This window comes from Lithobates pipiens, unplaced genomic scaffold (assembly GCF_037356315.1).
Source record: "Lithobates pipiens isolate NorthernLeopardFrog02 unplaced genomic scaffold, aLitPip1_a1.2 Scaffold_19, whole genome shotgun sequence".
NCBI classification, from domain to species: domain Eukaryota; kingdom Metazoa; phylum Chordata; class Amphibia; order Anura; family Ranidae; genus Lithobates; species Lithobates pipiens.
In genome coordinates, this window is record NW_027507764.1 from 544,636,183 (window position 1) to 544,650,959 (window position 14,777).

At 46.5% G+C, this 14,777-nt stretch overlaps 1 pseudogene; it reads left to right on the plus strand.

Annotated features, from left to right (window-relative positions):
- The first annotated feature begins 682 nt into the window (after positions 1–682).
- LOC143999790 (U2 spliceosomal RNA) lies at positions 683–815 on the plus strand (annotated as a pseudogene).
- The last annotated feature ends 13,962 nt before the right edge of the window (positions 816–14,777 follow it).

Sequence of the window (14,777 nt, forward strand, 5' to 3'; positions counted from 1 at the left end):
ACCACAAATTTAGGGCAAATTCTAGTCAATGACTAATAATGTCCTACTGACCATCAATGTAAGGAGCATTCTTCCCACTGACCACCAATGTAAGGGGAATTCTTCCCACTGTCCACGGCATAAGGAGCATTCTTTCCACTGATCCCAATGTAAGGGGCTTTCTTCCAACTGACCCCAAATATAAGGATAAGTTTTCCCAATGACCCCAATGTATTCATTTTAGCAGAGGTTCCCTGAGACCTTAAAATTGTTTTAAGGGTTCATCAGGGATAAAAACATTGAGAAAGGCTGCTATAGAGTGCCATTTGAGTGACAGCTCGAGAGTCTACTGGGACTGCTAACATTATATTCAAGATGGCAGCACCCAGCAGCAGGTTTTTACAGCAGAGCTAAGAGGATTTGATGTTTTAATCTCTATGTTAAGATAGCACTCTTGATGTTATGATTGGTGTGGTGACAAAGGAGAGATTAGGCATGTCATCAGGGTCATCATCATTCAACATTTTGCTGATGAGCCCACAGGGCCAGCAGAAAACTGTTGGTCAGAATTAGGGGCGTATATACTCCTAGAGGTCTATTTATAGAAGAAATCTCTATGTGAATGCCTCAAGCATTCATACAACTGTCAGCAATATGTTTACTTCTCATGATCGTCAGCGCCATCTAGTGGTCATTATGCAGTATCGCTTCTCGGCCTTTTGGCTAAGAGCAAGTGTAGTATCTGTTCTTATCAGTTGCCAGGAGGTGGCGCTTGCTTCCGTCCCTGCTCTACGGCGAGGTGGAGCAGGGGTGGCGGTTGCTATGCAAAACCTGCTGGCGTGAAGGTAACCTGGAGCAGTTCGTAGCCGAAAGGGAAGCCTTCTGATGGGGATGGACAACCACTGGTCGGCGCCGAAAGGGAGGGGACCCTGGCCTTCTGGCCTGAATTGGGGCAGCTCTAGCTCCGGTCAGTTTTTCGGGGGGAACGCTGGTTCCCCTTTCTCCCACCGGGGGAACGGCCAGTACTTCCCGAATGTAATTAGGTAGGAGTGATGGGAGCGAGGGTGAGGCCTGATGGAAAAGCGCTCTCACTAAGCTCCTAGATCTCCATGCCTTTCTGCCTGGGGTGGGGGCTGCTGTGGTCTGGGCTGGGGGGGTTGGGGATGCTTTTGAAAAGCCTGTGGTGATTTGCCCCTAAAGTGGCAGTTCAGGGGTGCTTTACTTTCACTGTGAGGGATCACTTTGATTTCTGGCACCAAGGTCACTTCACCACAACACACGTTTTTCACACCTGCCTCTTGGGCCTGGCCTTTTGGCTAGGACCAGGGGAAATTTTTATTCCTGGCCAGAGGGCCGGCCATTGTATCTCACAATGGTCACTTTCACTCACTCTCCCACTTCCTTTTTCCCACTTTCTTTTTATTTATCCCTTGTGCGTCACTTTTTTGTATTTTTGTTTGGTGTTTTACATTTGGTCACTGTGTGATGAGTAGGGTGTCGGTCCTCGGGCCAACCCTGAAAGTCTTGGGAGGGGGTGGACATAGGCCTTCTGGCTTGGTTCACCCTCTCTCTCAGGGGGTCTCCCTTCGGGGGAGCCCCAACCGAGTACTTGGGTGGATCTGTTTCGGCAGACCTTCCAGAGAAAGGTGGCCGTCTGGTTTCGGCCAGATGGACCTTGCACGGTACCTCAGTCCCCGTCTGGAGCCTAAAGGCCCGGGGGATCAGGGTAAGGTCCTTCCTCGTGGAGGACAGTGGTTCACCTGTTGCACGTTTTTGTGTTGCACTCTTTATGTGTGTGCACTTTTTTTGGCACCAGGTGGAAGTTTTTGGGTGTGTTTTGCAGGCCACAGGCTTTTCAATAGAAAAAAATATATTTTGTGGTCAGGGAAAATACAGCATTATGGCCACTAAATGGAGCTGATGATCATAGGAAATAAACATATTACACAAATTACAGTAAATATCTGTGACAGCTATGCGAATGCTTGGGTCATTTGCACAGCAATGTTTTTATACATAGACTCCCTGGTTTTGGATCATAGGGAAGTACAGGAAATACCAAAGTCAAAAGCATTTCCTACAGAGGAGGTAGTCGGGTAATATCAGAGGTCAATGCCATGTGAACCGTCTGAAATAAATGTCAATGTAAAAAGGTAGACCAAACAGAGATTAACCACTTGCTTACTGGGCACCTAACCCCCCCCCCCCCCCCCCCTTCCTGCCCAGACCAATTTTTAGCTTTCAGCGCTGGCACACTTTGAATGACAATTGTGCGGTCATACAACACTGTACCCAAATGACATTTTTATAATTTTTTTTTCACACAAATAGAGCTTTCTTTTGGTGGTATTTAATCATAGCTGGGGTTTTTATTTTTTTGCTAAACAAACAAAAGAAGATGGAAAATTTTGAAAAAAAAAAAAAAGTTTCATAGTTTGTTATAAAATTTTGCAAACAGGTAATTTTTCTCCTTCATTGATATGCGCTGATGAGGCGGCACTGGTGGGCACTGATAGGCTGCACTGGTGAGCATTGATAGGCTGCACTGGTGGGCACTGATAGGCACAGATAAAGTGGCACTGATAGTCACAGGTAAGGCAGCACTGATGGAGACAGATAAGGCGGTACTGATGGGCACAGATAAGGCATCACTGATGGGGACAGATAAGGCGGTACTGATGGGGACAGATAAGGCAGCACTGATGGCCACTGATAAGATAGCACTGATGGGCCCTTATAGGTGGCACTGATGGGTGTTACTGATAGGTACCACTGATGGCACTGGTAGGTGACACTGATGGGCACTGGTAGGTGACACTGATGGGCAGCACTGTTGATGAGGCACTGATTGGTCACACTGATAGGTGGCACTGTGGGCAGTGATAGGTGGTACTTTGGGCAATGATGGGTGGCACTGATGGGTGTCACTGTGGGCACTGGTAGGTGGCACTGGTGGGCACTGGTAGATGGCACTTTTGTGCACTGCTAGGTGGCATTGGCAGGTGGCATAAGTGGGCACAGATGAGCCGGCGGGAGCTCTCCTTGATCGGGACCGATGTCCCTCTGAGAGCCGCCAGTGATCGGCTTCTCAAAAAATTGCCGATTACTGACTCTGTTTACATCACATGATCAGCTGTCATTGGCTGACAGCTGATCACGTAGTAAGGGGTCAGTATAGACCCCTTACTCCGATCTTTTGTGTCACATTCTGTCCTTGTCTCTCTTATTGTGCCCCTACATCTGCACCCAGTTACAGGGGTTTCCAATGGAGACTATAGGGCACTTCAAAACACATCACAAAAGCATGGTCCACTGTTGTCACATCAGAAAGCCGGCCATGAGACTTGCCATACAGCCATTACTGGAGTTTATCCAAGTTAAGATGAAATGGCTGCAAAGAGGCTGCAGGATATCAGCAGCACTAAGATACCAAAAAGATAAATACAAATATTTTAATGAAAAAAAAAAAAACCATGGCAATAATTTCTGATCCACTGAACTTTAGCAAACCAAATCAGTTAGGAATTGCATCTACTTTAACTGTCAGGGTGGAACTGGTCTTTAATTGTACAAATAAAAAAGTACACAACAAGACGTCTAATTATTAGCTGCCTATAAAACATATGTAGCTGCTTCTGAATTGTCTCTTAATAGACACAGCTAAAGATCGGAATTTAATTTTATCCTCTGTTGCTCTGGTCATTTATTATTTGCATGAAATGAAATAGGGAAATTTTTTGCTTGAATACACCAATTAACTAGATATAATTATAGGAGGAAATGGTATGTACGCCGACCTCGAGGAGAAGAGTTACAGAACGACGGCATATTTTGCGGTCGCATTATGAACGTCTAATTAGTCTTTTATGACTTCCCAAGTTTCGTGTTATGTTGGATGAGTTGTTTCCAGGAGTGTGTTCACAAAACACGCTCTCAATGGATGCAATGAATAGACTAATAATGTCAGCCGTTATCATTCAGCCACTTGTGATAGACACGGCCATGCATCCAAAACTTTTACACAAAGAAAGTTCACTCATTCAGCAAGATAGGCTTAATTGCACTTAACCTGTTTTTATGGCTTTGTATATTTTATTAATTATGCAGGGATTAGCACAATGCTATAAAGAATCAAGTGAAATCAATCAGGGAGCTACTCATGCTAAGAAAACACTGCAAACTGTGAAATTCAGTTTATATTAAAGCTGAAAGTAGTTATAAAGGATAAAGATTTTTCTCCCTTAATGCATTCTATGCATTAAGGTAACAGTGCTTTTAGACACGGCTGCATACCCCCCAGGCTCCTTAGCCACCCTAGGCCCCCTGAGCCCGATCTCGGTCTAGTGCTGTGCTCATGCCCAAGAGCTGTGGCACTGCTCCTGACAAGTGAGCGGGTAAATGGAATCGCCATTTATTTATAAACAATTTTGTCATGATTATCAAAATTGTATTCTGATTAAGCAAGAGTATTTGTTTCAAATACACAGGATGTGTTTTAAAGCTGTCTTGGTAGTGTCTAAATGCCAATCACACCCCAAGCTGTGAATGATTTTTTCCCAGAGAATCTGGAAGTGACACCTAGGTGCGAAATGACCATCCCTGTGTGAATATAAATACAATTACAACTTGATCAGACCTTCAAAGAGACGCACAAGACTTCCCCCCCCCTTTTTAGAATGTATAAATATAGTCAGACTAGCCTAGCTAGGGCAGAACAATAGATTTGAATGTATACCATGCACTGTTGACGTTTGTTCTCCCTACCTATGGCTAAAACCATAGGCTTGTATATTAAATACATCTTTTATAATGTGGTTCAGCAGTCAACATGTTATTGGAATCCCCTAAATTCTCTGGGTTTCCCAATCACAAGCATGCGCTATATGTTTTTGAAAATTAATATTCCTGAAACCACAGTTGGGTTTTAGGGCTAATTTTGCTAAATTATGGTTTCAGTACCAGTCTAGCTGGATTACATTCTCCTTGGCTGCGGGTTTCTCTGTCACCGCCGGCAAGTGGTAGAACGCAGTTTAGCTGGGTGAATTGAGTGGCACGTTTTCTCGGAACCAGCCCAGTGGGGTTGTTCTCCTGCTGTGCACTCTGGGAGGTGGTATTTAAGGTACTGACATCACGTGCTTCAGGGTTCCGGCCCAGGAGATTTTTCTGTCCGTTTGGTCCTGGTCCTCCAGACCAGCCCCCATGGCCCTCCTGGCCTGGGGTGCGGATCCATGCAATTCCAAGTCTCTGGGCTGGATAGCCCAAGACTAAGTAACTGCAGGGACAGGCCTGACTGGATATCGAGGCCTGAGGATTCAAGGGTGGTCCGGTGCCATCTCATATAAGGAGAGGCCCAGCAACTGGAGAAGCATCCAGGGGAGGACTCTTCAGGAGGAGGCCACGCACCAGGCTGGTTTCTCTGAAGGAGCCTGGAGGCTCAGTTGAAGGACACTTTGTGGATCCACATTCATACGGTATCACTGGACCGGCTGAGAGATACTGGTACCGTATGATAGCTCTCTAAATTTGTCTATGACCCTCGGTTCACGCTCAAGTCTGTAGCAGAGACTTTTCTCAAGTAATTCACATCCAAGTCTGTGGCAGAGCCTTCGCTTTACTTAACACCCTACCGGCTGCTATGCCTAGTGAGAGGAAGTCTATCCGGAGGTTGTGAGAATCCAGCTGTGAAACGCTTATTCTCTGGATTTCTTCTATAAGAGACTTTCTATTTTTGTAGTCCCAAAGTACCTGAACTTCCTCCTAAACTCTCTACCCTTCATTGAGAGACTGTTTTATCTTCTAAATAAATAACCCTAAAGAAGATCTAGTGTCAGTTTCTGCATTTTGTTGGGCCATCTACCACGGGAAACGCTAGATGGAGATGAGGTCAAGAAGGTAACAGTAAGCCCAATAAAACCAGCAGCTCCTTCAGGGGTCAGTGCTATATATATATATATATATATATATATATATATATATATATATATATATATATATATATATATATATTATATACACACTATATTACCAGAAGTATTAGGACACCTGCCTTTACGCGCACATGAACTTTAATGGCATCCCAGTCTTCGTCCATATTTGTGAAGTCAGGCACTGATGCGCCCGAGAAGGTCTCCACTGTAAAAGAAAGGTCTATGAAGACATGGATGAGTGAGTTTGGGGTGGAGGAACTTGACTGGCCTAAACAGAGTCCTGATCTCATCCTGATGGAACACATTTGGGGCGAATTAGTGCGGAGACTGCGAACCAGGCCTTCTCGTCCACATCAGCGTATGACCTCACAAATGCACTTCTGGAAGAATAGTCAAACATTCCCATAGACACACTCCTAAACAGTTGAAGCTGCTATAGCTCCAAATGGTGGACCAAGTCAATATTGAACCTGACAAACTAAGACTGGGATGCCATTAAAGTTCATGTGAAACACGTTACCTGCTTCCCCTGCCTGTATACCATTGTTTGCTGTTGATTTTATATTTTGTAATAAATTGTTATTGCATCGTGTATGGGAGTGCTGCCATCCTTTGTTTTCTTCACACCTTTTTCTGTTGCGGTGACAGGGCGCGCACCCCTACCTACGAGCTCTCTCACTCCACTTTCGTTTGCCTAAACCCACCTGGAGCAGCATCTCACAAAAGTAATTACACCCCTCACATTTTTGTAAATATTTTATCTTTTCATGTGACAACACTAAAGAAATGACACTTTGCTCCAATGTAAAGTAGTGAGTGTACAGCTTGGATAACGGTGTGAATTTACTGTCCCCTCAAAATAACTTAACACACAGCCATTAATGTCTAAACCACTGGCAAAAGTGAGTACACCCCTAAGTGAAAATGTCCAAATTGGGCCCGAAGTGTCAATATTTTGTGTGACCACCATTATTTTCCAGCACTGCCTTAACCCTCTTGTGCATGGAGTTCAGAAGAGCTTCACAGGTTGCCACTGGAGTCCTCTTCCACTCCTCCATGATGACATCACAGAGCTGGTGGATGTTAGAGACCTGCTCCTCCACATTCTGTTTGAGGATGCCTCACAGATGCTCAATAGGGTTTAGGTCTGGGGACATGCTTGGCCAGTCTATCGCCTTTATCTTCAGCTTCTTTAGCAAGGCAGTGGTTGTCTTGGAGGTGTGTTTGTGGTCGTTATCATGTTGGAATACTGCCCTGTGGCCCAGTCTCCGAAGGGAGGGGATCGTGCTCTGCTTCAGTATGTCACAGTACATGTTGGCATTCATGGTTCCCTCAATAAACTGTAGCTCCCCAGTGCCGGCAGCACTCAAGCAGCCCCAGACCATGAGACTCCCACCACCATGCTTGACTGTAGTGAAGACACACTTGTCTTTGTACTCCTCACCTGGTTGCCACCACACACGCTTGACACCATCTGAACCAAATAAGTTTATCTTCGTCTCATCAGACCACAGGACATGGTTCCAGTAATCCATGTCCTTACTCTGCTTGTCTTCAGCAAACTGTTTGCGGGCTTTCTTGTGCATCATCTTTAGAAGAGACTTCCTTCTGGGGCAACCTCCATGCAGACCAATTTGATGCCGTGTGCAGCATGTGGTCTGAGCACTGACAGGCTGACCCCCCCACCCCTTCAACCTCTGCAGCAATGCTGGCAGCACTCATACATCTATTTCCCAAGACAACCTCTTGATATGACGCTAATCACATGCACTCAACTTCTTTGGTCAATCACGGCGAGGCCTGTTCTAATTGGAACCTGTTCTGTTAAACCTCTGTATGATCTTGGCCACCTTGCTGCAGCTCAGTTACAGGGATTTGGCAATCTTCTTATAGCCTAGGCCATCTTTAGGTGGAGCAACAATTATTTTTTTCAGATCCTCAGAGAGTTCTTTGCCATGAGGTGCCATGTTTAACTTCCAGTGACCAGTATGAGAGAGTGAGAGTGATAACACCAAATGTAACACACCTGCTCCCTATTCACACCTGAGACCTTGTAACACTAACAAGTCACATGACACCGAGGAGGGAAACTGGCTAATTGGGCCCAATTTGGACATTTTCACTTAGGGGTGTACTCACTTTTGTTGCCAGTGGTTTAGACATTGATGGCTGTGTGTTGAGTTATTTTAAGTGGACAGCAAATTTACACAGTTATACAAGCTGTACAATCACTACTTTACATTGTAGCAAAGTGTCACTTCTTCAGTGTTGTCACATGAAAAGATGGGGGCGTGTCCGGACGCGGAGCAAGGAGGACGTGCGGCGGCTGAGCTCCACACAGGCAGGGAGAAATCCACCGCCATCCTCCGCCATCCATCCCTTTCGATTAAAGATAACAGCACGCCAGACTTGTGCTGAGCCTGGGGATTGCGGTGCTGTCTCCCGGAGGCCATCGGAGGAGATATTTCCATCCTTAGCGGCGCGAACACACCCGGCCACATAGCGGATCATCCGGCGCCATCTTGCGGCCTACGAAATCAACGGCCCACGCTAGCCTCTACCGCAGCGCCGCCGGAGCGAGAAGGCTGCATTCCGGGCGGACACACGCCGCCGCTCACCCGGAGACTACGCGGTCGGAACAGCAGGGCGCAGCATCCAGCAGATCCCCGGATACGGTCGACGCGACCATCCAGGCCTAGGAACCGGCCCATACCAACAAAGGCCGTAGTGAGTACACCCACGGCACCCCCCCCCCCCCCCCCCCACAACGGACTCTTTTACACCATACTTACTATATTTAGTGGGAACCTGCAGATCCTGGGGGCAGAATCTGGGGGCACAGGAAGCAAATAGGGCGGAATGCAGCTATACGGCCACCAGAGTTAGGAAAGCCTGAGGCTCTGGCCTACCTACTGGAGACAGCGGCCATCTTGCTACTCCAACTACACCCTGCACCTCCCTAACTAGCCCAGCTCGAACTGTAATCACCTAACCTTACCCCAGCATAACCCCAATACAGGTGCGCACCCCACTAACAGTACAGTTCTACTACCCAAGAACTGGCAAACATTATTACAGGGGAAGTGGCCTGGTGATCGGCGCACATGACTGTAATGTAGAGGAACCTTGGTGACCAGAGGGGCCTGTGCACTGAAAACAGACCTGACAGACGAATATGTCAACACAATCAAGGAAAAGCACGCACAGCCACATCCTCCGCTCTTTGGGGACACCCCAGAAGAAAAAAAAGAACTCACCTGCAAACCTTAGCAAGTTTAAATACTGTGAAGGGAGCAAAAATTCCAAAATGGCACTGTCACAAAGAAACGATATTGTTGAGGATATGGATGACGACGAAGTCTCCCTACCAGCATCTGAAGATTCAGCCGCAGGCAACGGTAAAACAGACCAACTTCTTACCTACGCAGCTATGACAGACATTGCTGCTGATATTAAAAGTTCTTTTGCGGCAGCAATAACAGATATTAACCACTTGCCGACCGCCGCACGCCGATGTACGTCATCAGAATGGCACGGGCAGGCATAAGCACATACATGTACGTCCTTTGCCTCCCGCGGGTCGGGGGCCCGATCGGGCCCCCGCCCGGTGCCTGCGGCGGTCGGTTTTCGTTCGGGAGCGATCCCGGACGAGGGGACGGCCATTCATTCATGGCCACCCCCTCGCGATCGCTCCCGACGAATGGAAATCCCCGGTGACATCACTTCCTCTCCTGTAATGTAAACACAGGAGAGGAAGTGATGTATTCTCTCCTCCGTGTCGGTATTTTTCGTTCCGACACGGAGGAGAGCGGATCAGTGAGTTGCACCAACACATCCCACACACAGTAGAACATGCCAGGCACACTCACACCCCCCCTTTACCCCCCGATCACCCCCCCAATTACCCCTGCCCCCCAGTCACAGTGACACCAATGTCATTTTTTTTTTTTTTTTTTTTTTTTTTGCATTGGTGTCATTTGTGACTGTAATAACTGTTAGGGCAGTTAGGGTTAGCCCCCTTTAGTTCTAATGTACCCCCCTAACCCCCCCAATAAAGGTTTAACCCCGTGATCACCCCCCGTCGCCAGTGTCACTAAGGCTGGGTTCACATTGCAGCGGTTTATGAGAACGAATGTGATTCGCACCGCACTGCAGTGCAAATCACATCCGATCTCTGTGCGATTCGAGTTCAGCCATTCGCCGCACCCGCCGCACCCGCCACACCCGCCGCACCCGCCGCAAATTCGCACGGGACCCTTTTTTTGGCCCGCAGCAGAATCGGATCGCATGGGTGTTCACACCATGCGATCCGAGTTTGCAGATCGCACTGCGATATGCGAACTGATCTGGGGGTGTCAGTAACATTTCACTGGCACTCCCAGCAGTTCGCATAGGGCAGTGTGAACTGCCGCCGGGAGGCATGCGATGCGGGAACCCGCCGCGGATTCGCGGCGTTTCCGCATCGCTCCAGTGTGAACCCAGCCTAATAAGCGATCATTTTTCTGATCGCCGTATTAGTGTCACAGGTGACGCTAGTTAGGCAGGTAGGTATTTAGGTTCGCCGCAGCTTTTTATAGCGCTAGGGACCCCCATATACTACCGCATAAAGCCCCCTGATTGCCCCCTAGTTAACCCTTTCACCAGTGATCACCATATAACTGTTACAGGTGACGCTGGTTGGTTAGTTATTTTTTTATAGTTTCAGGGCACCCGCCATTTATTACCTAATAAAGGTTTAACCCCCTGATCACCCGGCAGGTGTCATTTGTGACTAATAACTGTTAGGGCAGTTAGGGTTAGCCCCCTTTAGTTCTAAGGTACCCCCCTAACCCCCCCAATAAAGGTTTAACCCCGTGATCACCCCCCGTCGCCAGTGTCACTAAGGCTGGGTTCACATTGCAGCGGTTTATGAGAACGGATGTGATTCGCACCGCACTGCAGTGCAAATCACATCCGATCTCTGTGCGATTCGAGTTCAGCTATACAGATAGTATGGCTGAATTCGTGTCGCACCCGCCGCAAACTCGCACGGGACCCTTTTTTTGGTCCGCAGCAGAATCGGATCGCATGGGTGTTCACACCATGCGATCCAAGTTTGCAGATCGCACTGCGATATGCGAACTGATCTGGGGGTGTCATTAACATTTCACTGACACTCCCAGCAGTTCGCATAGGGCAGTGTGAACTGCCGCCGGGAGGCATGCGATGCGGGAACCCGCCGCGCATTCGTGGCGTTCCCGCATCGCTCCAGTGTGAACCCAGCCTAATAAGCGATCGTTTTTCTGATCGCTGTATTAGTGTCACAGGTGACGCTAGTTAGGCAGGTAGGTATTTAGGTTCGCCGCAGCTTTTTATAGCGCCAGGGACCCCCATATACTACCGCATAAAGCCCCCTGATTGCCCCCTAGTTAACCCTTTCACCAGTGATCACCATATAACTGTTACAGGTGACGCTGGTTGGTTAGTTATTTTTTTATAGTTTCAGGGCACCCGCCATTTATTACCTAGTCTCACTAGTGTACCCCTAAATTTAGGGGTGTCTACTTTCTAAAATGGGGTCATTTGGGGGGGGGGGGTTTGTGCCATCTTGGCATTTTATGGCCTTCAAAACTGTAACGCCCTTAGAAAGCCTGAAGGCGGTGCTTGGTTTTTGGGGCCCCGTACGCGGCTAGGCTCCCAAAAAGTCCCACATATGTGGTATCCCCGTACTCAGGAGAAGCAGCAGAATTTATTTTGGGGTGTCATTTCACATATGCCCATGGCATGCGTGAGCAATATATCATTTAGTGACAACTTTGTGAAAAAAAAAAAAAGTTTGTAATTTTCCCGCAACTTGTGGCAAAATATAAAATATTCCATGGACTCAACATGCCTCTCAGCAAATAGCTTGGGGTGTCTACTTTCTAAAATGGGGTCATTTGTGGGGGTTTTGTGCCATCTTGGCATTTTATGGCCTTCAAAACTGTAATAGGTAGTGAGAAGTGAACTCAAAAAATTACGCCCTTAGAAAGCCTGAAGGCGGTGCTTGGTTTTCGGGGCCCCGTACGCGGCTAGGCTCCCAAAAAGTCCCACATATGTGGTATCCCCGTACTCAGGAGAAGCAGCAGAATTTATTTTGGGGTGTCATTTCACATATGCCCATGGCATGCATGAGCAATATATCATTTAGTGACAACTTTGTGAAAAAAAAAAAAAAAAAAAAAAAGTTTGTAATTTTCCCGCAACTTGTGGCAAAATATAAAATATTCCATGGACTCAACATGCCTCTCAGCAAATAGCTTGGGGTGTCTACTTTCTAAAATGGGGTCATTTGTGGGGGTTTTGTGCCATCTTGGCATTTTATGGCCTTCAAAACTGTAATAGGTAGTGAGGCGTGAAATCAAAAATTGACGCCCTTAGAAAGCCTGAAGGCGGTGCTTGGTTTTCGGGGCCCTGTACGCGGCTAGGCTCCCAAAAAGTCCCACATATGTGGTATCCCCGTACTCAGGAGAAGCAGCAGAATTTATTTTGGGGTGTCATTTCACATACGCCCATAGCATGTGTGAGCAATATATCATTTAGTGACAACTTTGTGTAAAAAAAAAAAAAAAATTTTTTTTTTGTCATTATTCAATCGCTTGAGGCAAAAAAATAAAATATTCAATGGGCTCAACATGCCTCTTATCAATTTCCTTAGGGGGTCTACTTTCCAAAATGGGGTCATTTGGGGGGGTTTTGTACTGCCCTGTCATTTTAGCACCTCAAGAAATGAGATAGGCAGTCGTAAACTAAAAGCTGCGTAAATTCCAGAAAACGTACCTTAGTTTGTAGATGTGACAACTTTTGCGCAAACCAATAAATATACAATTATTGACTTTTTTTTTACCAAAGACATGTGGCTGAATACATTTTGGCCTAAATGTATGACTAAAATTGAGTTTATTGGATTTTTCTAATAACAAAAAGTAGAAAATATCATTTTTTTTCAAAATTTGCGGTCTTTTTACGTTTATATCGCAAAAAATAAAAATCGCAGAGGCAATCAAATACCATCAAAAGAAAGCTCTATTTGTGGGAAGAAAAGGACGCAAATTTTGTTTGGGTACAACATTGCATGACCGCGCAATTACCAGTTAAAGCAGCGCAGTGCCAAAGTGTAAAAAGACCTCTGGTCATTTACCAGCAAAATGGTCCGGTCTGAAAGTGGTTAAAACAGAGCTAATGAGGCTAACAGAGCAAATGGCAATCTCAGACAGAGCTGGGAAAAGGAGGGACAGAGCACTGGTCAGACTGGACGATATTACGAATTCGCACTCCCAACATTTGATCGATATGAACAGACAAATTGAAGATCTGGACAACCGTGGTAGACGAAATAATATCAGAATCAGAGGAGTGCCCGAAACGGTGCCCCCGGACCAAATTAGACCAGCTCTAACAGCCATCTTTAATACTCTCATTGAATGGCCGGAACAATCTCCCATTGACTTTGACAGGGCACACAGAGCTCTCAGACCCAGGGCACAAGACGGAATCCCCCATAGAGACATCATATGTTGTCTATCCAACTTTGGCTTGAAAGAAGATATCCTCCAAAAAGCGCGGATGAAAGAAAGGATAGTGCACGAGGAAGCCACGATTCAACTTTTTCAGGACCTTTCACCCATCACACTTAAAAATAGAAGAGCACTACGTCCACTTTTAGAAGTGCTGAAACAAAAAGGTATCAACTATAGATGGAAATTCCCATTTGCACTGCAAGCACACTTCCTGGGAAAACAACATGTGCTAAAAGTCCCCGATGACCTCAAAAAATTCTGTGAGGACCTACAAATTACACCGATGGACCTCCCGGACTGGTATGCTGAATTCCTCACGCCACCAGCAATTAACAACCCACAATTCTCAGCGGAACCCCGCCACACACGATCGCCTTACCAACTTGGCAAGCATTGCAGAAGTACTGACAGAAACAACTTTGAGTCCCCGACATCCTCTAGGAGTGCTAGGAGCCCGAGAGGAAGGGAGCCAAGAGGCTACTAAAATAGACAGACCCTCTGCAATATACATCTTGGCCTGATGCGAGTTGCTGTTACCCAGTTCCCCAATACAGCTCTTCGCTAAGATGATACCCACTTTGTTTTGTTTTTTTGGATAAATCGCCCATTATCCCATCCGGACGGCTGTCACAATTTTATGGTAACGAGGGGACACACTACCTTAAAGGTTAAAAGTTAAACTCCTGAGGCTACTCCTTGAGACTTTTATCTGCACCTATGACAACCTATCTACATGAGGGGCTTTTTTTTCTTTTTTTTCTTTTTGTTTACCTCTTTCTTCCCTAACCAAGGTTTGAAACCCGCACCCTGCAGAGAGACTACAATGACCTGCGGCAACACCATATACTTCTATCCTGTTATGCTCTAATTTTTGTCTTTTATTTAGGTTCTGAGAATGGCAACTTTGTTAAGTGGCTTGAATACCGCCGTTTGCACGTATCACATTCCTCTACTTTCCTCAAGATGGTGTTTCTCTATTGACTGCGGAACTGTGAGTAACATTACCCGGGACACCGCTTTACATTTCTCTCCCTCTCAAAAATTAAAAAGGGGAAAGACATATCCTAGAGGCTCACGGCAGGACGTAGCAACAGGCCTATCCTAAAGACACCATTTAATGCACCTTGTCTCTACCTTTTTACGTACAGCCCCGGCAACTACTAACGTAGATAACACTCACTGCCTCGCTATGATATGTTTCGCTCTAAGACTGTAGGAGTGGATAGGGCCTATGCAGGACGGAAACCAAACTGCGCCTTACTGCAGAAATTCACCTGTTACTGCTCCTGTGACGCCCCTGCATGCTGTGGTACACTCACCGTTTGCATGGGGT